The sequence below is a fragment of the Bombina bombina genome, chromosome 5 (genome assembly GCF_027579735.1).
Source record: "Bombina bombina isolate aBomBom1 chromosome 5, aBomBom1.pri, whole genome shotgun sequence".
NCBI classification, from domain to species: Eukaryota; Metazoa; Chordata; class Amphibia; order Anura; family Bombinatoridae; genus Bombina; species Bombina bombina.
In genome coordinates, this window is record NC_069503.1 from 218988227 (window position 1) to 219010866 (window position 22640).

At 41.4% G+C, this 22640-nt stretch overlaps 1 protein-coding gene across 1 annotated transcript in view; it reads right to left on the reverse strand.

Annotated features, from left to right (window-relative positions):
- The window catches only part of CREM (cAMP responsive element modulator), a 212798-nt gene extending 192214 nt beyond the window's left edge, over positions 1-20584 (reverse strand). Inside the window, exon 1 of the mRNA XM_053715679.1 lies at positions 20500-20584. The gene's annotated coding sequence lies outside the window, so the exon portion shown is untranslated. The remainder of the gene's footprint in view (positions 1-20499) is intronic.
- Between the last annotated feature and the right edge of the window lie 2056 nt (positions 20585-22640).

Below are 22640 nucleotides of genomic sequence, written 5' to 3' on the forward strand. Positions count from 1 at the left end.
AGGGAACTTCTGTTCCCCCTTGATGGCTGATGAAAGCCACAGTCGTGTACATTGTCCGACTGAGAATGATGTACCTCAGAGTTGCTAACTGAGGCCAAGTCTGAAGAGCATGGAATATCACTCCCAATTCCAGAATATTTATTAGAAGGAGGGTCTCCTCCTAAGTCCCCTATCCCTGAGCCTTCAGGGAGATCCAGACTGCATCCCAACCTAAAAGGCTGGTATCTATTGTAACAATTGTCCCATCTGACCTGCGGGAGGTCATACCCTTGGACAGATGGACCCGACATAGTCACCAGAGAAGAGAATCTCTGGTCTCTTGGTCCAGGTTTAACAGGGGGACAAATCTGTGGAATCCCCGCTCCTCTGACTGAGCATGCATAGTTGCAGCGGTCTAAAATGTAGACGTGCAAACGGTACTATGTCCCTTGCCGCTACCATTAAGCCGATTTCATTCATGTACTGAGCCACCAAAGGGCGCGGATGGAATGAAAAACACGGCAGAAATTTAGAAACTTTGACAACCTGGACTCAGTCAGGTAAATTTTCATTTCAACAGAATCTATCAGAGTCCCTAGGAGGGAAACCCTTGAGATTGGGAATAGAGAACTCTTTCCTTGTTCACTTTCCACCCATGTAATCTCAGAAATGCCAGTACTACGTCCGTATGAGACTTGGCAATTTGGATGTTTGACGCCTGTATCAGGATGTCGTCTAAATAAAGGGCCACTTCTATGCCCCGCGGCCTAAGGACCGCCAAAGCGACCCTAGAACCTCCATAAAGATTCTTGGGGCTGTAGATATCCCAAAGGAAAGATCTACAAACTGGTAATGCCTGTCTAGAAAGGCAAACCTGAAAAACGATGGTGATCTTTATGCATCACAATGTGAGGATAAGCATCCTTCAAATCCATTGTAGTCCTCTATTGACTCTCCTGGATCATAATTAAGATGGTACGAATAGTTTCCATCTTAAATGACGGAATTCTGAGGAATTTGTTTAAGATCTTTAGATCCAAAATAGGTCTGAAGGTTCCCTCTCCTTGGGAACCACAAACAGATTTGAGTAAAAACTCTGTCCCTGTTCCTCTCTTGGAACTGGATGGATCTCGTACACAATGTAAGAATGCCTCCTTCTTTATCTGGTTTGCAGATAATTGTGAAAGGCGAAAACTCCCTTTTTTATTGGGGGGAAATCTTTGAAATCCAGAAGATATCTCTGGGATATAAATTCCAATGCCTAGGGATCCTGGGCATCTCTTGCCCACATGGGCGAAGAATGAAAGTCTGCCCCCTATAGGATCCGTTACCGGATAGGGGTCCGTTCCTTCATGCTGCCTTAGAGGCAGCAGCAGGCTCCTTGGCCTGCTTATCTTTGTTTCAGGTCCGATTGTCTCCAGACCGCCTTGGACTGAGCAAAAATTCCCTTTTGTTTTGCCTTAGAGGAAGTGGAAGCCACCCTCCAGTGATATAAGCAATAATCTCCTTCAAACCAGGCCCGAATAGGGTCTGCCCCTTGAAGGGAAGTTAAATAGCTTATTTATTAAAGTCACGACAGCTGACCATGATATAAGCCATAGCGCTCTACGCGCCAGTATAGTAAAAAAACAGAATTCTTAGCCGTTAGTCTAGTCAAATGAACAAAGGCATCAGAAAACAAAGGAATTTGGCTAGCATAAGCTTGTCAATATATTCATCCAATGGAGTCGCTAACTATAAAGCCTCATCAAGAGACTCAACCCAGAACGCCGCAGCAGCAGTGACAGAAGCAATGTATGCAAGGGGCTGCAGGATAAAACCCTGTTGAATAAACATTTTTTATTCATTGGATCTAAAAAGCACAACTGTCCTTGCCAGAGGTAGTGGTATGCTTAGCTAGAGTAGAAACTCTTCTCTCCACCTTAGGAACTGTCTGCCAGAAGTCCCGTGTGGTGGTAACTATTAGAAAACATTCTTCTAAAAAAATAGGAGGGAAAGAGAACAGCACACCTGGTCTATCCCATTCCTTATTAAAAAATTTTTTAGTAACTTCTTTAGGTATTGGAAAAACATCAGCACACACCGGCACTGCATATTATTTAACCAGTCTACACAATTTCTCTGGCCCTGTGATTGTACACATTCATTCAGAGCAGCCAAAGCCTCCCTGAGCAACAAGTGGAGGTTCTGAAGTATAAATTTTAAATGTAGAAATATCAGAATCAGGTTAAATCATCTACCCTGAGTCATTCACCCACAGACTAAGCATATTGTGAGATAGTATCATTCATGGTTCTTAAAGCGTCTGCATGCTCTGTATCTACCCCCAGAGCTATCTGCTTTCCTTTAATTTTAGGTAGCCTGACTAATACTGCTGCCAGAGTATTATTCACCACCTTTGTCACGTCTTGTAAAATAAACGCTATGGGCGCCCTTGATGTACTTGGCGCCATTTGAGCGTGAGTCCCTGAAGCGGGAGTCGAAGGGTCTGACACGTGGGGAGAGTTAGTCGGCATAACTTTCCCCTCGACAGAATCCCCTGGTAAAATAAACGCTATGGGTGCCCTTGATGTACTTGGCGCCATTTGAGCGTGAGTCCCTAAAGCGGGAGTCAAAAGATCTGACACGTGGGGAGAGTTAGTCGGCATAACTACCCCCACGACAGAATCCTCTGGTGATAATGTTTTCTTTTTTTTTTTTTTTTTCTTTTTTTTTTAAAAACAAAAAATGATCTTTATTGTTTAACATGAAATCAGTACATCTGGTACACATTCTAAGATGGGGTTCCACCATGGCTTTAAAACATAATGAACACAGAGCTTCCTCTATGTCAGACATGTTAGAACAGACTAATAAAGAGACTAGTAAGCTTGGAAAACACTTTAAATCAAGTTAACAAGCAAATATATAAAACGTTACTGTGCCTTTAAGAGAAACAAATTTTGTCAAAATTTGAAAAACAGTGAAAAAAGGCAGTAAAATAAACGAAATTTTTACAGTACATGTAATAAGGTAACAGAGCATTGCACCCACTTGCAAATGGATGATTAACCCCTTAATGCAAAAAACAGATCAAAAAAACGACAGACGTTTTTAAAAACAGACACAAGAAAACTGCCACAGCAGAGCTGTGGATTACCTTCCCTATAAACGATTTTTGAAGTCTTTTTAGCCCTTTAGAAATGTCCTGTAGTATTCATGGGACTGCTGAGGGAATCTAGATGATTCATTTTGTAATTTTAACTGCGCCTCCCACTCATATTACAACAGTTGGAGGCTTCAGTTAACTGTTTCTATTCAAAATTTAAGCCAGCCATGTGGAAAAAACTTAGGCCCCAATAAGTTTTATCACCAAACATATGTTAAAAAACGATTAAACATGCCAGCAAACGTTTTAAAACACATTTTTACAAGAGTATGTATCTCTATTAATAAGCCTGATATCAGTCGCTTTTACTGCATTTAAGGCTATACCAACATTACAGTGTTATCACCAATGTTCGTTAAAAAACGATTAAACATGCCAGTAAACGTTTTAAAACACATTTTTATAAGAGTATGTATCTCTATTAATAAGCCTGATACCAGTCGCTATCGCTGCATTTAAGGCTTTACTTACATTACTTCGGTATCAGCAGTATTTTCTTAGTCAATTCCATTCCTAGAAAAATATTTTACTGCACATACCTTATCTGCAGGAAAACCTGCACGCCATTCCCCCTCTGAAGTACCTTACTCCTCAGAATGTGTGAGAACAGCAAATAGATCTTAGTTACGTCTGCTAAGATCATAGAAAAAACGCAGGCAGATTCTTCTTCTAAATACTGCCTAAGATAAACAGCACACTCCGGTGCCATTTGAAAATAACAAACTTTTGATTGAAGAATAAACTAAGTATAAAGCACCACAGACTCTCACAACCTCATATCTATGTTGAGGCTTGCAAGAGAATGACTGAATATGGCAGTTAGGGGAGGAGCTATATAGCAGCTTTGCTGTGGGTGACTCTTGCAACTTCCTGTTGGGAAGGAGAATATATTCCATAAGTAATGGATGATCCGTGGACTGGATACACTTAACAAGAGAAATCAAGTGTTCAATCTCCAAGCAGTCAGACGCAGAGAAACTAGATTTGGATGCTTGAAAGGACCTTGAATCAGAAGGTCCTGCCTCAGCGGCAGAGTCCATGGTGGGACGGATGACATGTCCACCAGATCTGCATACCAAGTCCTGCGTGGCCATGCAGGTGCTATCAAAATCACCGAAGCTCTCTCCTGTTTGATTCTGGCAATTAGACGAGGAAGGAGAGGGAATGGTGGAAACACATAGGCCAGGTTGAAGGACCAGGGCACTGCTAGAGCATCTATCAGTACTGCCTGGGGATCCCTTGACCTGGACCCATAACAGGGAAGCTTGGCGTTCTTACGAGACACCATCAGATCCAAGTCTGGTGTGCCCCATAGCTGAATCAGTTGGGCAAATACCTCCGGATGGAGCTCCCACTCCCCCGGATGAAAAGTCTGACGACTTAGGAAATCCGCCCTCCCAGTTCTCTACCCCTGGGATATGAATTGCTGAAAGATGGCAAGAGTGAGACTCTGCCCATCGGATTATCTTGGAAACCTCTATCATCGCTAGAGAACTCCATGTTCCCCCTTGATGATTGATATAAGCTACAGTCGTGATGTTATCCGACTGAAATCTGATAAATTTGGCTGCAGTCAGTTGAGGCCACGCCTGAAGCGCATTGAATATCGCTCTCAGTTCTAGAATGTTTATCGGGAGGAGAGTTTCCTCCTGAGACCATAACCCCTGTGCTTTCAGGGAGATCCAGACTGCACCCCAGCCCAGTAGGCTGGCATCTGTCGTAACTATGACCCACTCTGGTCTGCGGAAACACATTCCCCGAGACAGGTGAACCTGTGACAACCACCAGAGAAGAGAATCTCTGGTCTCCTGATCCAGATCTATCTGAGGAGATAAATCTGCATAATCCTTCCTACTTGCTTAGAGCCGGCAAAAAGAATGACTGGGGGGTGGAGTTAGGGGAGGAGCTATATAGACAGCTCTGCTGTGGGTGATCTCTTTGCCACTTCCTGTTGGGAAGGAGAATATCCCACAAGTATTGGATGAATCCGTGGACTCGATACATCTTGCAAGAGAAAAAATTATAGTGAAAGAAAAAATATATGTATAGTGTCCAATAAATGTAATGTTCAGATGAAAATTGTCCAAATTAAAAGTTTCTCTTTATGATGGGTTTATAGTATCCAAAGTGTAGGGGATTCCGATACTGTTATAGATATTTTTCCAAGAGAGAAAAGTAAAAGGACTGGTCCGTTATGAAGGATCAGATGAAACACAAAATGCCTGTAAAGAAAAAAGAAAAGCAAATGCACAAAAAAACTATAAAAATAAAGCTACTACTAAGTGTGCTCACCATGTAAAACTCGGGCTGGTATGTCGAAATAGTGCAGAGGCTTGGTCAACGCGTTTCGGCCAGCAACAAGGCCTTTATCAAGACTACGATTATATTTCTCAACCAGAGGGAAAGAGAAGTAGTGGTAGCCTTCTGACGCTTACACTTTCCTGAGAAACAAACAGGGCAGAAGACGGACGAAAATCCTTGCCTGTAGGTAGAATTTTAGAGCACGCACAACATCCAAGTTGTGCAACAGACGTTCCCTTATGAGAAGAAGGATTGGGAAAGAAACGGAGCATGCTGCAAAACTTTAAAAACAAGGTTAAGGCTCCAAGGAGGAGCAAGAGGTTTAAACAGAGGCCTGATTCTGACCAGGGCCTGACAAAAAGATTGAACATCTGGCATATCTGCCAGACGCTTATGTAAAAGAATAGAAAAAAGCAGAAATCTGACCTTTCAGAGAACTGACTGACAATCCTAGGAATCCTGACCCTACTCCAAGAGTAGCCTTTGGATTCACACCAATAAAGGTATTTACGCCATACCTTATGGTAAATTTTACGAGTAACAGGCTTGTGAGCCTGTAGCATGGTCTCAATGACCGATTAAAAAAACCCACGCTTAGCCAGAACTAAGCGATCAATCTCCAAGCAGTCAGCTTCAGAGAAACAAGATTCGGATAGAGGAATGGACCCTGAGTTAGAAGGTCCTTCCTCAGAGGGGACTCTCAAGGTGGCAGAGATGACATCTTTACTAGGTCTGCATATGAGATCCTGCAAGGCCATGCAGGAGCTTTTAGAATTAGCGACGCGCTCTCCTGTTTGATACGAGCAATTACTCGTGGAAGGAGCGCAAACGGAGGAAACAGGTATGCTAGACTGAAGACCCAAGGAAACGCCAGAGCATCTATCAGAGTGGCCTGCGGATCTCTTGACCTTGAACCGTACATTAGAAGCTTGGCATTCCGCCGAGACGCCATCAGATCCAACTCCGGCACCCCCCACTTGAGGGTTAACCTGGAGAACACCTCTGGATGGAGAGCCCACTCCCTGGGATGAAATGTCTGTCTGCTCAGGAAATCCACTTCCCAGTTGTCCACTCCAGGAATGTGGATGGCAGATAGAAGACAAGTGTGTGCTTCCCCCCACTGAATAATCAGAGCCAACTCCTTCATGGCTAAGGAACTCTGAGTTCCTCCCTGATGGTTAATGTAAACCACTGAGATGAAATTGTTCAAGAAGAACCTGAAAAAATGGTTAAGACAATTGAGGCCAAGCCATCAGAGCATTGTAAAATCGCTCTCAACTCCAAGATGTTTATTGGAAGAGCAGACTCCTCCCGAGTCCCTGAGTCTTTAACGAGTCCCTGACTGCTCCCCAGCCTAGCAGGCTGGCATCCCTGATCACCATCACCCAGGAAGGTCTCCGGAAGCATGTGCCCTGAGACAAATGCTCCTGAGCAAGCCACCATGGGAGAGAGTCTTTTGTTGACTGGTCTAGAGCTATATCCTCTGAGACAGATCCGAATGGTCTCTGTTCAATTGTCTGAGCATGCATAACTGCAGAGCTCTCAAATGGAATCGAGCAAAGGAAATAATGTCCATGGAAGCGAACATCAGACCAATTACCTCCATACATTGAGCTACTGACGGCCGAACAGTAGACTGGAGAGGCAAGAGGAAAGAATCTTGGATTTTCTGACCTCTGTCAGAAAAAAATTTCATAGATAGGGAATCTATTATGGTTCCTAAGAAAACCAACCTTGTAGCTGGAACAAGGGAACTCTTTTCCAGATTCACTTTGCATCCGTGGGAACGTAGAAAAAGACAAGATCTTTGTAGGAGAGTTTGCTTGTTGAAAAGATGGCACCTGAACTAATATGTTGTCCAGATAGGGCGCCACTGCAATTCCCTGCCCTGATCACTGCCAAGAAAGCCCCCAGAACCTTTGAGAAAATTCTGGGAGCTGTGGCAAGGCCAAACGGAAGAGCCACACACTGAAAGTGTTTGTCTAGAAAGGCGAATCTCATCCTGTGGATGGGAACATGAAGATATGCATCCTTCAGGTCTATGGTCGACATTAACTGACCCAACGGAACCAAAGGAAGAATGGAACGAATGGTTTCCATTTTGAAGGACGGTACCCTGAGAAACTTGCTGAGACACTTTAGGTCTAAAATGGGAACCACGATCATATTTAAACAGAATACAATGTGAGAGACCAAGCGCCAAGGAGAAGAAGCACCTATAGCTCCGCACATATAGTTACCTAGCTAACCAATATAAAGAAGTGTGATTGGGGTGTACAGAGTGCCTAAAAAAGAAGGCTAAGGTGACTATGGAAAAACGAATAATACAATACAATACATTTAATTAAAAGGGACACTGAACCAAAAAAGTTTCTTTTGTGATTCAGATAGAGCATGCAATTTTAAGCAACTTTCTAATTTACTCCTATTATCAATTTTTCTTCGTTCTTTTGCTATCTTTATTTGAAAAAGAAGGCATCAAGCTTTTTTTTTGGTTCAGGACTTTGGACAGCAAATTTTTATTGGTGGATGAATTTATCAACCAACCAGCAAGAACAACTCAGATTGTTCACCAAAAATGGGCCGGCATCTAAACTTACATTCTTGCATTTCAAATAAAAATACCAAGAAAATGAAGAAAATTGATAATAGGAGTACATTAGAAAGTTGCTTAAAATATCATGCTCTATCTAAATCATAAAAGAAAAAAATTGGGTTCAGTGTCCCTTTAATGCATCAAATGTGACAGTAATCAGATAAAAGACAAAATTAAAAAACATGGATCCATGTTTACAATAAAGAAATTTAAATCAATGAATAACAATAGTGTGACAATGTAGAAAAATCTGTCTGACTATAAAATAGCAATCCTATCTGACAAGAGTAAGGACCAGGTCCAAACAAGGTTTTACCCTTGTAAGGAAGCGCCAGAAGCTTGTACTTAGAGGTAACATCAGCTGACCAAGATTTTAGCCACAAAGCCCTACGGTCTAAGACAGTGAAGCCAGACATCTTGGCTCCCAGTCTAATAACTTGCATGTCAGCATCAGAAATAAAGGAATTGGATAGTTTGAGAGCCTTAATCCTATCTTGGATCTCCTCCAACAGAGTCTCTACTAAAATTGATTCAGACAAGGCGTCGCACCAATAAGATGCCACACTTGCTACTGTGGCAATACAAACTGCAGGTTGCCATTGAAGACCTTGATGAACATAGATCCTTTTCAAATAAGCCTCCAACTTTTTGTCCTTGGGATCCTTAAAGGAGCAGCTATCCTCTATAGGTATCGTAGTTCTCCTAGCCAGAGTAGAAATAGCCCCTTCTATGTTAGGCACCATGCGCCATAAATCTTTAATGGAGTCAGCAACAGGAAAGTTATTTTTAAAGACGGGGAGAAAGGTATCCCTGGCTTCTCCCATTCCTGTGAAATAATCTCTGTCACACGGTCTGGAACAGGAATCACTTCCACAGAGGATGGAACATCATAGTATTTATTAAGTTTGCTAGACTTCTTAGGGTTGACAAAAGAAGTATCAGAGTCATCCAAAGTAGCCAATACCTCCTTTAACAGTACACGAAGGTGTTCAAGCTTAAATTTGAAGTTTACTTCTTCATTATCAGATGAAGGAATTATACTGTCCGAATCTGAGATTTCACCCTCAGATACTACCGACGTATCCTCCTCATCAGACTTATGAGGGAAGGCAACCTGCGTAGCAGCAGATGGGAAAGATACCTTACTATCTGAAACATTTTTAATTTTCCTTTTGAGTTTCCCCAACATAGGAAAAGCAGATAATGCTGCAGATACCGCAGAAGATACCTGTGCAGCAAAATCAGCAGGCAAATAAACTCCTCCAGGAGGCTGAGAGGAACTGCAGGGTACTGTATGTGACGCCATTGAGGCTTGGGACGACTGAGGAGAAAACTGTGGCATTGCCTGAACAGCATCTTGCTGAGAGACATTAGGCACAGAGGGCAAGAATTTATCTTTACACTCTAATGTTCTAGCTAAACATGTAGTATAACATTGCTTAGGCAAAACAATTTGATTATCTAAGCATAATAAGCATCTATTACAAGAAAGAGAAGAAAAATTAAAAAATGTAAATTTCCCCACACAGAAATAAATATTGCAGGACCTCTACACCTCAGCAATACTGAGGTGCCCTACCGTACTCCACAATTGTTTGCATGACTCACAAACGACTTCTTCAAAAAGCCGTTATCTGCAATACACAGAAGCCGCAACGCCACCCTGGATCAGAAGAGAAGAGAGTCACATGATAGGCTTCAGCAGGAACTGCGCATCTAACTTAAAAGCGTGCGTTCTAACTGCCGAGTCCAACTGAAGTGAAAGTAAAAGTCTTTTTTTCTTTAAAAAGATAAATGTGCCCGAATAAATACACTACAAAAGTATGTGTGTGTATATATATATATATATATATATATATATATATATATATATATATATATATATATATATATATATATATACACACACACACACACACACACACACACACACACACACAAAAGTCTCTTTACATCACATACATATTAACCTGTACTGAGAAAGTCAATCCTAGCGTTGTACAAACGCTAGGATTGACTATTGAAACAAATAAAGGGGACTTTAATTCATTAAGTATAAGATACTTCATGTAGAAAGCTCCTTTATTTGTTTCAACCGATAGCTGTTCTTAGCTGCTCCAGCAGCCCACGGCTAACAATTTTTTTTGCTAACAAGTGACGTTTTCACCTCTAAGTCAACAGCCGTGCGGTAAATCCGGCTTGGCGCCTATGGGAGCCAGATTTACTGCACGGCTATTGGCTAAGAGGTGAAAAATTTAGCCGTTGGTTGCTGGAGCAGCTAAGAACGGCAATCGGTTGAAACAAATAAAGGAGCTTTCTACATGAAGTATCTTATACTTCATGAATGAAAGTCGACTTTATTTGTTTCAATAGTCAATCCTAGCATTTGTACAACGCTAGGATTGACATTCACTTTAAGTGCAAGTCTCCAACACCTAGAAGACAAAAAGCACTTACCTGCAGTCTAGCTGTCTAGCAGGAAGACAGCTCACAAGGCGTGAAAGGACACATACTCCTTACAGAGACCATGGGCACAGAAAGGGCATAGAAAGTGCTGGTCACTTTTACATGTGTTAATACAATGGAAACAATATGAAAATAATATAGAAACTAAAATAATGCAAAGTTCCACATAAGTTATGCAGTTATATAAGAATAGCTTGATATGGGATTATATATGCATGTATGTATTTACAGTCTTATAAGCGTATCCTCTTCATTAATCCCCTTTTGGGTGTCCACTTACTTTATATTACCCCAATCAATATGAGGTAAGTTTAACGTATCTACTTTCAATCTTAGGGCTGATCCCTGAATGTGATCCCCACCGTGCAGCCAGAGATCAGACTTTTATCCCATGAGCTCATGGGATAAAAGTCTGATCTGTCTACACAGTGGGGATCACATTCAGTGATCAGCCCTAAGATTGAAAGTTTCTACAGCTGAGACGCCGGGAGACAAGAAGTTTCACTACAAACGAGGCCCTGATAAGAGTTACTGCAAGGAGGACTCCGTGATATGTTAAACTTACCTCATATTGATTGGGGTAACAAAGTAAGTGGACACCCAAAAGGGGATTAATGAAGAGGATACGCATATAAGACTATAAATACATACATGCATATATAATCTCATATCAAGCTATTCTTATATAACTGCATAATGTATGTGGGACTTTGCTTTATTTTAGTTTCTATATTTTCATATTGTTTCCATTGTATTAACACATGTAAAAGCGACCAGCACTTTCTATGTCCTTTTCTGTTTTATAATTGTTAAAAGAGGTATTTAAGGAGTATCTTTTTGCTTTTAGAACAGCTGCAGGTTGCATCTATATGTGTAACAAGATTATTATATATATGGGGTTGTCTGGGGTTGTGAGGTGCAGCTCCTGTTAGAGCGCTTCTCTCTTCTGTATGCAAATTAATTATGACCCTGGGGAAGTCTCCCTATGGGTGTTAGGGGCAACCAGATATGGACTCCTTGGCCAGTGCTTGCTTAGAGGAATGTGGCTGCACCTCACCGATGAGGCCCAATAGGCCAAAACGATCGTCTGGGGTTGTCATGTTCCTTGTTCAAAGGAGAATTGCCTGGTATTTCGGGGCTGGACTGACCTTAACTGGCGGGATCAGACTGATATGCTTCAGGATAGTTTTCCAATGTGAAAGGCACACTGGTCTAAAAGAGGCTGCTCCAGGTGGTAAATCGCCAGAGAACTAGCTGATGAGCTGTTGTTCGTTCCTGTTAGAGCGCTTCTCTCTTCTGTATGCATATATATATATATATATATATATATATATATATATATATATATATATATATGTGTGTGTGTGTGTGTGTGTGTGTGTGTGTGTGTGTGTGTGTGTGTGTGTGTGTGTGTGTGTGTAGAAGGTGTAGTAGCACTCCAGCTTCAAATAGCTCCGTTAAGCTCTCCTTGCCCCGGGTGCACTTCAAGATATAGATAGAGCAGCAAAGAGGAAGTCACTCACAGGGTCTTGCAAAAAGATAAAGTATTTATTTTGACGTTTCGGGTGTTACCCCTTTCTCAAAAAACAGCACAGTGTGAAACAGTATACTCACCCCCTCTTAAATACCCCTGCACAGCAAACAATCAGTGTGGTAAACACCCTGGCACCTGGAAGTAAAACCATGTCACATGACACAAGGTCAAGCCCCGTTGGCATAGCAACCAGACAGACACTCAGTAGTGTAAGCCAAGTGAAAGTTAAACATAGTGAAAGTTAAAAACATAGGCAAAACAGATTGTTAGGAGCAATATATAAATACAAACATGGGTTTAAACAAAAATGTTAACAACCAAACAAGCAGTAGTATATTATCATGCAGATAGCGTTAATCACCAGGGTGACCGTAATCTCACAGCATAAATACACATAGCCATATACAGCCTCAACCATATCATATCTTAAAGTACAGGTAATGAACTACTGGACAATTTGCGGAGCCCAGTTATAGAACTACCGATAGCGGTCTTCTTAAGTCCCCCCTGACATTTCATGCAGGTAGAAGTAGCGAGGCATAGAGGCAAAACACACAAGCCTGGTTGAACCTGCAGTGATAGTCGTTATCACACACTCCATGCCACGGCACATAACCAATGCAGATACCCAAGTTAAGGTATCAGACAACTTAGCAAAGTAAAAAAACACAATTTATGCTTACCTGATAAATTTATTTCTCTTGTGGTGTATCCAGTCCACGGATCATCCATTACTTGTGGGATATTCTCATTCCCAACAGGAAGTTGCAAGAGGATCAGGATTCGACCGAAAACACGCAGAGAAAGGAGAAACCATAGGGTGCAGTGGTGACTGTAGTTTAAATGAAAAAATTACCTGCCTTAAAATGAGAGGGCGGGCCGTGGACTGGATACACCACAAGAGAAATAAATTTATCAGGTAAGCATAAATTGTGTTTTCTCTTGTAAGGTGTATCCAGTCCACGGATCATCCATTACTTGTGGGATACCAATACCAAAGCTAAAGTACACGGATTAAGAGAGGGACAAGGCAGGTACTTAAACGGAAGGTACCACTGCCTGTAAAACCTTTCTCCCAAAAATAGCCTCCGAAGAAGCAAAAGTATCAAATTTGTAGAATTTTTAAAAAGTATGAAGCGAAGACCAAGTCGCCGCCTTGCAATTCTGTTCAACAGAAGCCTCATTTTTAAAGGCCCAAGTGGAAGCCACAGCTCTAGTAGAATGAGCCGTAATCCTTTCAGGAGGCTGCTGGCCAGCAGTCTCATAGGCTAAGCGGATTATGCTTGTTAGCCAAAAAGAAAGAGGATGCCGAAGCCTTTTGACCTCTCCTCTGTCCAGAGTAGACAACAAACAAAGCAGATGTTTGACAAAAATCTTTAGTAGCTTGTAAGTAAAACTTTAAAGCACGAACCACGTCCAGATTGTGTAATAGACGTTCCTTCTTTGAAGAAGGATTAGGAAACAAGGATGGAACAACAATCTCTTGATTGATATTCTTGTTAGATACCACCTTAGGTAAAAACCCAGGTTTGGTACGCAGGACTACCTTATCCGTATGGAAGATCAGATAAGGAGAATCACATTGTAAACCAGATAACTCAGAGACTCTACGAGCCGAGGAAATAGCTACCAAAAACAGAACTTTCCAAGATAAAAGTTTGATATCTATGGAATGAAGAGGTTCAAACGGAACTCCTTGAAGAACCTTAAGAACCAAATTTAAGCTCCATGGGGGAGCAACAGGTTTAAACACAGGCTTGATTCTAACCAAAGCCTGACAAAATGCCTGAACGTCTGGAACATCTGCCAGACGCTTGTGCAAAAGAATAGACAGAGCAGAAATCTGTCCTTTTAAGGAACTAGCTGACAATCCTTTTTCCAAACCATCTTGGAGAAAAGATAATATCCTGGGAATCCTAACCCTTGGATTCACACCAATAAAGATATGTACGCCATATTTTATGGTAAATTTTCCTGGTGACAGGCTTTCGTGCCTGTATTAAGGTATCAATGACTGACTCGGAGAAGCCACGCTTTGATAAAATCAAGCGTTCAATCTCCAGGCAGTCAGTCTCAGAGAAATTAGATTTGGATGGTTGAAAGGACCCTAAAGTAGAAGGTCCTGTCTCCGAGGCAGAGTCCATGGTGGAAAGGATGACAAGTCCACCAGATCTGCATACCAGGTCCTGCGTGGCCACGCAGGCGCTATCAAAATCACTGATGCTCTCTCCTGCTTGACCTTGGCAATCAGTTGAGGGAGCAGAGGAAACGGTGGAAACACATAAGCCAGGTTGAAAGACCAGGGCGCTGCTAGAGCATCTATTAGCGTCGCCTTGGGATCCCTGGACCTGGATCCGTAACAAGGAAGCCATGAGATCCAGTTCTGGTTTGCCCCAACAATGAATCAATTGTGCAAACACCTCCGGATAGAGTTCCCACTCTCCCGGATGAAAAGTCTGACGACTTAAAAAATCCGCCTCCCAGTTCTCTACACCTGGGATATGGATAGCTGATAGGTGGCAAGAGTGAATCTCTGCCCAGCGAATTATCTTTGAGACTTCTAACATCGCTAGGGAACTTCTTGTTCCCCCTTGATGGTTGATGTAAGCCACAGTCGTGATGTTGTCCGACCGAAATCTGATGTACCTCAGAGTTGCTAACTGAGGCCAAGCCTGAAGAGCATTGAATATCGCTCTTCCAGAATATTTATTGGAAGGAGTGTCTCCTCCTGAGTCCACGATCCCTGAGCCTTCAGGGAGTTCCAGACTGCACCCCAACCTAGAAGGCTGGCATCTGTCGTTACAATTGTCCAATCTGGCCTGCGAAAGGTCATACCTTTGGACAGATGGACCCGAGATAGCCACCAGAGAAGAGAATCCCTGGTCTCTTGATCCAGATTTAGTACAGGGGACAAATCTGTGTATTCCCTGTTCCACTGACTGAGCGTGCATAGTTGCAGCGGTCTGAGATGTAGGCGTGTAAACGGCACTATGTCCATTGCCGCTACCATTAAGCCGATTACTTCCATGCAGTGAGCCACCGAAGGGCGCGGAATGGAATGAAGAACACGGCAGGAATTTAGAAGGTAAATTTTCATTTCTACAGAATCTATCAGAGTTCCTAGGAAGGAAACTCTTGTGAGTGGGGATAGAGAACTCTTTTCCTCGTTCACTTTCCACCCATGCGATCTCAGAAATGCCAGTACTACATCCGTATGAGACTTCGCAATTTGGAAGTTTAACGCCTGTATCAGGATGTCGTCTAAATAAGGGGCCACTGCTATGCCCCCCGGCCTTAGGACCACCAGAAGCGACCCTAGAACCTTCGTAAAGATTCTTGGGGCTGTAGCTAATCCAAAGGGAAGAGCTACAAACTGGTAATGCCTGTCTAGAAAGGCAAACCTGATAAACCGATGATGATCTTTGTTATCGGAATGTGAAGATAAGCATCCTTTAAATCCACTGTAGTCATATATTGACCCTCCTGGATCATAGGTTGGATGGTACGAATAGTTTCCATCTTAAATGATGGAACTCTGAGGAATTTGTTTAAGATCTTTAGATCCAAAATTGCTCTGAAGGTTCCCTCTTTTTTGGGAACCACAAACAGATTTGAGTAAAAACCCTGTCCCTGTTCCTCCTTTGGAACTGGATGGATCACTCCCATAACTAGGAGGTCCCGTACACAGTGTAAGAATGGCTCTCTCTTTATCTGGTTTGCAGATAATTGTGAAAGGTGAAATCTCCCTTTTGGGGGGGGGAAGCTTTGAAGTCCAGAAGATATCCCTGGGATATAATTTCCAACACCCAGAGATCCTGGACATCTCTTGCCCACGCCTGGGCGAAGAGCAAAAGTCTGCTCCCTACTAGATCCGTTACCGGATAGGGGGCTGTTCCTTCATGCTGTCTTAGAGGCAGCAGCAGGCTTTTTGGCCTGCTTACCTTTGTCCCAGGTCTGGTTTGGTCTCCAGACCGTCTTGGACTGAGCAAAAGTTCCCTCTTGTTTGCATTAGAGGAAGTTGATGCCGCACTTGCCTTGAAGTTTCGAAAGGCACGAAAATTAGACTGTTTGGCCCTTGATTTGGACCTGTCCTGAGGAAGGGCATGACCTTTTCCTCCAGTGATATCAGCAATAATCTCCTTCAAACCAGGCCCGAATAGGGTCTGCCCCTTGAAGGGAATGTTAAGCAGCTTAGATTTTGAAGTTACGTCAGCTGACCATGATTTAAGCCATAGCGCCCTGCGCGCCTGTATAGCAAAACCAGAATTCTTAGCCGTTAGTTTAGTCAAATGAACAATGGCATCAGAAAACAAAGGAATTGGCTAGCTTAAGTGCTCTAAGCTTGCCAAGTATGTCATCCAATGGAGTCGCTACCTGTAAAGCCTCTTCCAGAGACTCAAACCAGAACACCGCAGCAGCAGTGACAGGAGCAATGCATGCAAGGGGCTGTAGGATAAAACCTTATTGAATAAACATTTTCTTAAGGTAACCTTCTACTTTTTTATCCATTGGATCTAAAAAAAAACACAACTGTCCTCAACAGGGATAGTAGTACGCTTTGCTAAAGTAGAAACTGCTCCCTCCACCTTAGGAACTGTCTGTCATAAGTCCCGTGTGGTGGCGTCTATTGGAAACATTTTTCTAAAAATAGGAGGGGAAGAGAACGTCACACCTGGTCTATCCCATTCCTTATTAATAATTTCTGTAAACCTTTTAGGTATTGGAAAAACATCAGTACACACCGGCACTGCATAGTATTTATCCAGTCTACACAATTTCTCTGGCACTGCAATTGTATCACAGTCATTCAGAGCAGCTAAAACCTCCCTGAGAAACACGCAGAGGTGTTCAAGCTTAAATTTAAATGTAGAAATATCAGAATCAGGTTGCATCATCTTTCCTGAGTCAGAAACATCACCCACAGACTGAAGCTCTCCTTCCTCAGCTTCTGCATATTGTGAGGCAGTATCAGACATGGTTCTTAAAGCGTCAGTATGCTCTGCATTTCATCTAACCCCAGAGCTATCTCGCTTACCTCTAAATTCAGGTAGCCTGGCTAATACCGCTGACAGTGTATTATCCATGACTGCCGCCATGTCTTGTAAAGTAATCACTATGGGCGCCCTAGATGTACTAGGCGCCATTTGAGCGTGAGTCCCTTGAGCGGGAGTCAAAGGATCTGACACGTGGGGAGAGTAAGTCGGCATAACTTCCCCCTCGTCAGATTCTTCTGGTGATAAATTTTTTTAAAGACAGAATATGATCTTTATTGCTTAAAGTGAAATCAGTACATTTGGTACACATTCTAAGAGGGGGTTCCACCATGGCTTTTAAACATAATGAACAAGGAGTTTCCTCTATGTCAGACATGTTTGTACAGACTAGCAATGAGACTAGCAAGCTTGGAAAACACTTTAAATCAAGTTAATAAGCAAATATAAAAAACGGTACTGTGCCTTTAAGAGAAACAAATTTTGTCAAAATTTGAAAAACAGTGAAAAAAGGCAGTAAATCAAACGAAATTTTTACAGTGTATGTAATAAGTTAACAGAGCATTGCACCCACTTGCAAATGGATGATTAACCCCTTAATTAAAAAAACGGATCAAAAAAACGATAAACGTTTTTTAACAGACACAACAAACTGCCACAGCCTGCTGTCGCCCTACCTTCCCCAATAAACGACTTTGGAAAGCCATTGAGCCCTTTAGAGATGTCCTATAGCATACAGGGGACCCCTGAGGGAAGCTGGATGTCACAGTTTGTAATTTTAACTGCAACAACTGTAACTTTTATACTACAACAGTGGAAAGCCTCAGGAAACTGTTTCTAGGCAAAATTTAAGCCAGCTATGTGGAAAAAACTAGGCCCCAATAAAGTTTTATCACCAAAGCATATATAAAAACGATTAAACATGCCAGCAAACGTTTTATATTGCAATTTTATACGGGTATTACCCCTGAGAGTAAGCATGATACCAGTCGCTATTAAATCACTGTATTCAGGCTTAACTTACATTAATCTAGTATCAGCAGCATTTTCTAGCATTTTCCATTTCTAGAAAAAATTGTAACTGCACATACCTCATAGCAGAGTAACCTGCATGCCATTCTCCCGCTGAAGTTACCTCTCTCCTCAGACATATGTGAGAACAGCAATGGATCTTAGTTACAACCTGCTAAGATCATAGAAAACTCAGGCAGATTCTTCTTCTATTTACTGCCTGGGATAAAATAGTACAACTCCGATACCATTTAAAATAACAAACTTTTGATTGAAGATAAAAAACTAACTATATTTCACCACTCTCTCTTACTACCTCCATGCGTGTTGAGAGTTGCAAGAGAATGACTGGATATGGCAGTTGGGGGAGGAGCTATATAACAGCTCTGCTGTGGGTGTCCTCTTGCAACTTCCTGTTGGGAATGAGAATATCCCACAAGTAATGGATGATCCGTGGACTGGATACACCTTACAAGAGAAATAGGACAACTTAAACAAAGAACACTTCAAAGGACATAGTACACTTCAAAAAACATAACTTAAGAAAATACCCAAGAGAACGTAAACACATAGTTAGAGGCAGTCCCTTATATGGTGTACCTTACTTGATTACATAATGTCCGATAGAACCAAAGGCAGAAACAGTCTTGAAAATAGAGAGGTGGTTCATTATAGAATCTTGTCCCTATAAACAGCAGTGCCAGTCAAGGTGGACATTGAGTCCCCAGGGGGTCATTGTCCCAAGACTGAAAATCCATCTTGACTCTCTTTGTAAGAGAATTTTAGCCCTGTCGCCCCCCCTACTTAGTGGGGGGATGTGGTCGATAATGATGTATTTAAGGTCGGTTACCTTATGTCCTGCTTCCACGAAATGCCGTGCCACCGGCTGATCGGATGTACCTTTATCCAATGCTGCACGAATCGCGGACCGGTGGTTGGCCATTCTGGTCCTTAAGTCATCCACCGTTTTTCCTACATAAAACATCACGCACACACAATGCAGGAGGTATACAATGAATTTTGTGGTACAGGTGACCCTGTGTCTGATTTTAAACTTTCTGGTGGAATACGGATGGGTGAAGAAGCTACCTGTAGAGAGACCTCCACAGGTGGTGCAACCCAGGCACCTAAAACAACCTTTCTTAGTTTTAAGCCAGGTGTCATTGCTGTAACAGTTCCTGGGGTCAGTTTTTATTAGCTGATCCCTCAATGAGGTAGCTCTGCGGTACCCAATTCTGAGTGGGGGCATGCATTTGAAAGGTAAGTCTTTATCAGATGATAAGAGTCCCCAGTTTTGCTTAAGGGTATCAGCAATCCCTTCTTTATATAGGTGGTGGTAAACGTGAGTCTATCCTCAGGTGTGGTAGCAATAGTACCAGCTAGCAGGTCTTTTTGCGCTGTATCCAATACTGCCATTATACTGTTTAAGAGATTGTTGTGGTTGTATCCCCTCTGTCTGAATTTAGTCATCATGTCAACCAGTTGTGCTTCTTTCAGCTCCTCAGTGGTATTATTCCTAGCTACCCTCTTGAATTAGGATAGTGGGAGTGCCTTCTTAAGGCTGGGTGGATGGCAACTGGTTGCATGAAGGACGGAATTCTTGTCCGTTGGTTTACTGAAGAGGGTAGTGTTTAACTTATCACCATGCTTGAAAAGTCTTATGGCAAGGAAGTCTATTGCTTGTTTGTCATATGTAAGCTTGAACTTGACTGTCGGATGTACCTTGTTGAGTTTCTCGAACCAGGCTAGTAGTTGGTCCTCTGTGTCTGTCCACATATAAATATAAAAGCACTCTTGTGTTTGAAGCATAGGTTTTAGATTATTTAAAATCATTTATTATTTAATATAGGACCTGGACGGTACATATCCCACATTGTGAGATTAAAACTGTACCATATCTGGTGCGCTCGTAGATTTTGGGCTTTTCCGGCTAGTCTGGAAATTCTACATACACACACATACTATATAAGGGAATAACTTTAAATCCAACAAATGAAACAGATCTACCCATAAATGTTGCTCACTATAAAGTGTGCTAGATGCAGTCCCGGTCTATTCTTTAATTAAGTTTCCCCATTCTTTAAGTTTGGTGTTTTTTTAAAATTCAATTTTTTGTGTTGTAATTCTCCTACACTGAGGCCTGCTGTATCTTATTACATGGGAATCTGCAACTTGACCCAGACCATGTATACCACACTTTATAGTGCTAAACGTTTGTCAGTATATTTTATTAGTTGGATTTGAAGTTATTGTGGCTTGTATGAGGAGAATGCCTTATGGCATGCTATCTGCCTTTTTCTGGCAACTTAAACCTTCCCCCTTACACAGTCCCACCTGTAAAGACAAGAGCAATTTACTAGATGCCAAGTCATATTTTATAGGAACCAGAACAGGTAAAGCACTGAATTAAAGCATGTATCATATAAAATCACCATAATTATGGTAACTGTACCTGACTTATTCATCTACTCACTTATGTGATGTTGCCAAAAATTCTGTATGTTTCTGGTAGTCAGCCTCCTCTGATGATTCTGACGAATAATCTGTATCCAATGAGTCTCCCTATAGTGCCAATAAACAAGCAAATTATTTCTTTAAATTAATTTATACATTTAGCAACATCACCATCATTAAGTAAAGATTCATTGAAAGTGAGTAAAATACACAATTAGAATATTCATAAATAATGGCTAAAGGGAATTCTTAGGAAACTCTGTAGGAATGTCTGTCTGGATCTGTACCATAACACTTATATCACTGTGTTATGTAGCCAAGCAAATATTGTGCAAGCCAAAACAACTTGGCCCATATCTAAAACAGTTTTTATTTGAAGTTTGTTGATATATAACTAAAAATTATATATATAAATAGGAAATAAGAGATAAAAATACTTCAAATTTATGTTTTTGCTCTTTGGATGTCATGTGAAAAATCTGGATACCTCTGCTGCATAGTAAAGAAACATCAGTACTAAATGTCTTACAGGAAACAACTCAGCTAAAATCTGCAGAGTCCTTTAATTAAATTAATTTATCAGAGTAGCTGCCAAGTCAAATGGTCCAAACTTCATTACCAATTAATTTTTTGGTTTCTCCTTTCAGAAGAGGACAGCTCTGAAGAGACCTAAAGATTGTGCTGAGATAATTATTGGTAACATCTTACCTGAGGAAACCAAACTTCATGTGCTCTACCGCACCACCAGACTGAACATTATTTTCCAAGTTGGGCGAATAACACCAGAAAAATAGTTTGGAGAACTATCCACTAGGACAGAGATTGCCTCACTTAAAAATCCCCATAGGATTTTATGCAGATAGTTGGGTGAATTATTTGCAACTTAGTCAAAGCATTCAAAGTTGAAGAGGTCTCAAATGGAACCGTACAAAAGGAAGAACATCTGATGCTGTAGTCATCAGACCTTCCATACATTGAGCTAAAGATGGATTGGAAATATAGTGTAGTTAAGGGCAAACTGACTGTAACTTTGATCCCTGATTCGAAAAATCTAACTAGTCAGTGAGTCTATAATGACTCCTAGAAAAGAGACTCTTGATTAATGAGAAAGAGAACTCTTAAATTAATTCTTCAAGCCTGATCCTACAGTTCCAATAGGACTGCAAGCATGGCAAGTAGGTTGCTTGAACCAGCCTCAACCTTTGATGTTTGCTCCGGTAACACAATTGCCTAGCCAAGATCACCGGTTTAGTGTGTGAAGTATTAGGAGGTTCTTTAATGATACTGACCAGGACTGCGTATAGTGCTAAGGCTCGAACCACCATCTTAATACAGAAAGACCATCATAACTGCTAAAGAATCCCCTTTCCCTGGTGACCGAGGTTTCAAGCCATATAATCATTCACAAGACCTTCCCCACCTGCACTGCAGGCAAATTTATCAATGGTGAGCCTAGCCTTTTTTTTATTTATTTATCCAAAAAGATAGTGGATAAAGAATTATCCACTGAAAGAATGCACATAAGCACTCTTTGCCCAGACTTAAGGCGGTTGGTTCCAAATATAATTAAAACATAACATTTAATTTAATGCAAATAAAAAACAAAACTAACAAAATAGGTTAAAATTCACACTCTGTTGTGCTCAAGGTACAGATAGACCATGAAGGTGACTATATCAGTTATATAATATGGCCTGATTGTAGGTAAGTGTCACCAAATTAGGTTATAAGTGATCTGGGTTGAGTACGTGGCAGTAAGTATAAATGAGTTGTGCTACTGTCTAAATAGTAGGGGTATAATTCAAAATCTAAGTACTAAGTGCACTATAGTACTATAATAAAACAATTATTACTTAAATAATTACTTGGTTGTATATAGGAATGGTGGTCACTATCACCTTCCTAACGGATGTAGGAGAGGTGTCCTAGATATCAGTTTGTTATAACGCTGATCTGTTATATAGAGGGTGTTTGTAACATGAATTCGTCTTTTAATTATATAGAGAGCTGATATTTGACTCGATCTTTATATACTGATCTATATTGTTATCTCTCTATAATATCCAATAAAGTGTCATAAGTCTTATCCACTTTTTGTATTCAGCTCAAGCGTAGTTTGTGACAATGCATGTGTGGAGTATATAATGTCTGTTTTCATTT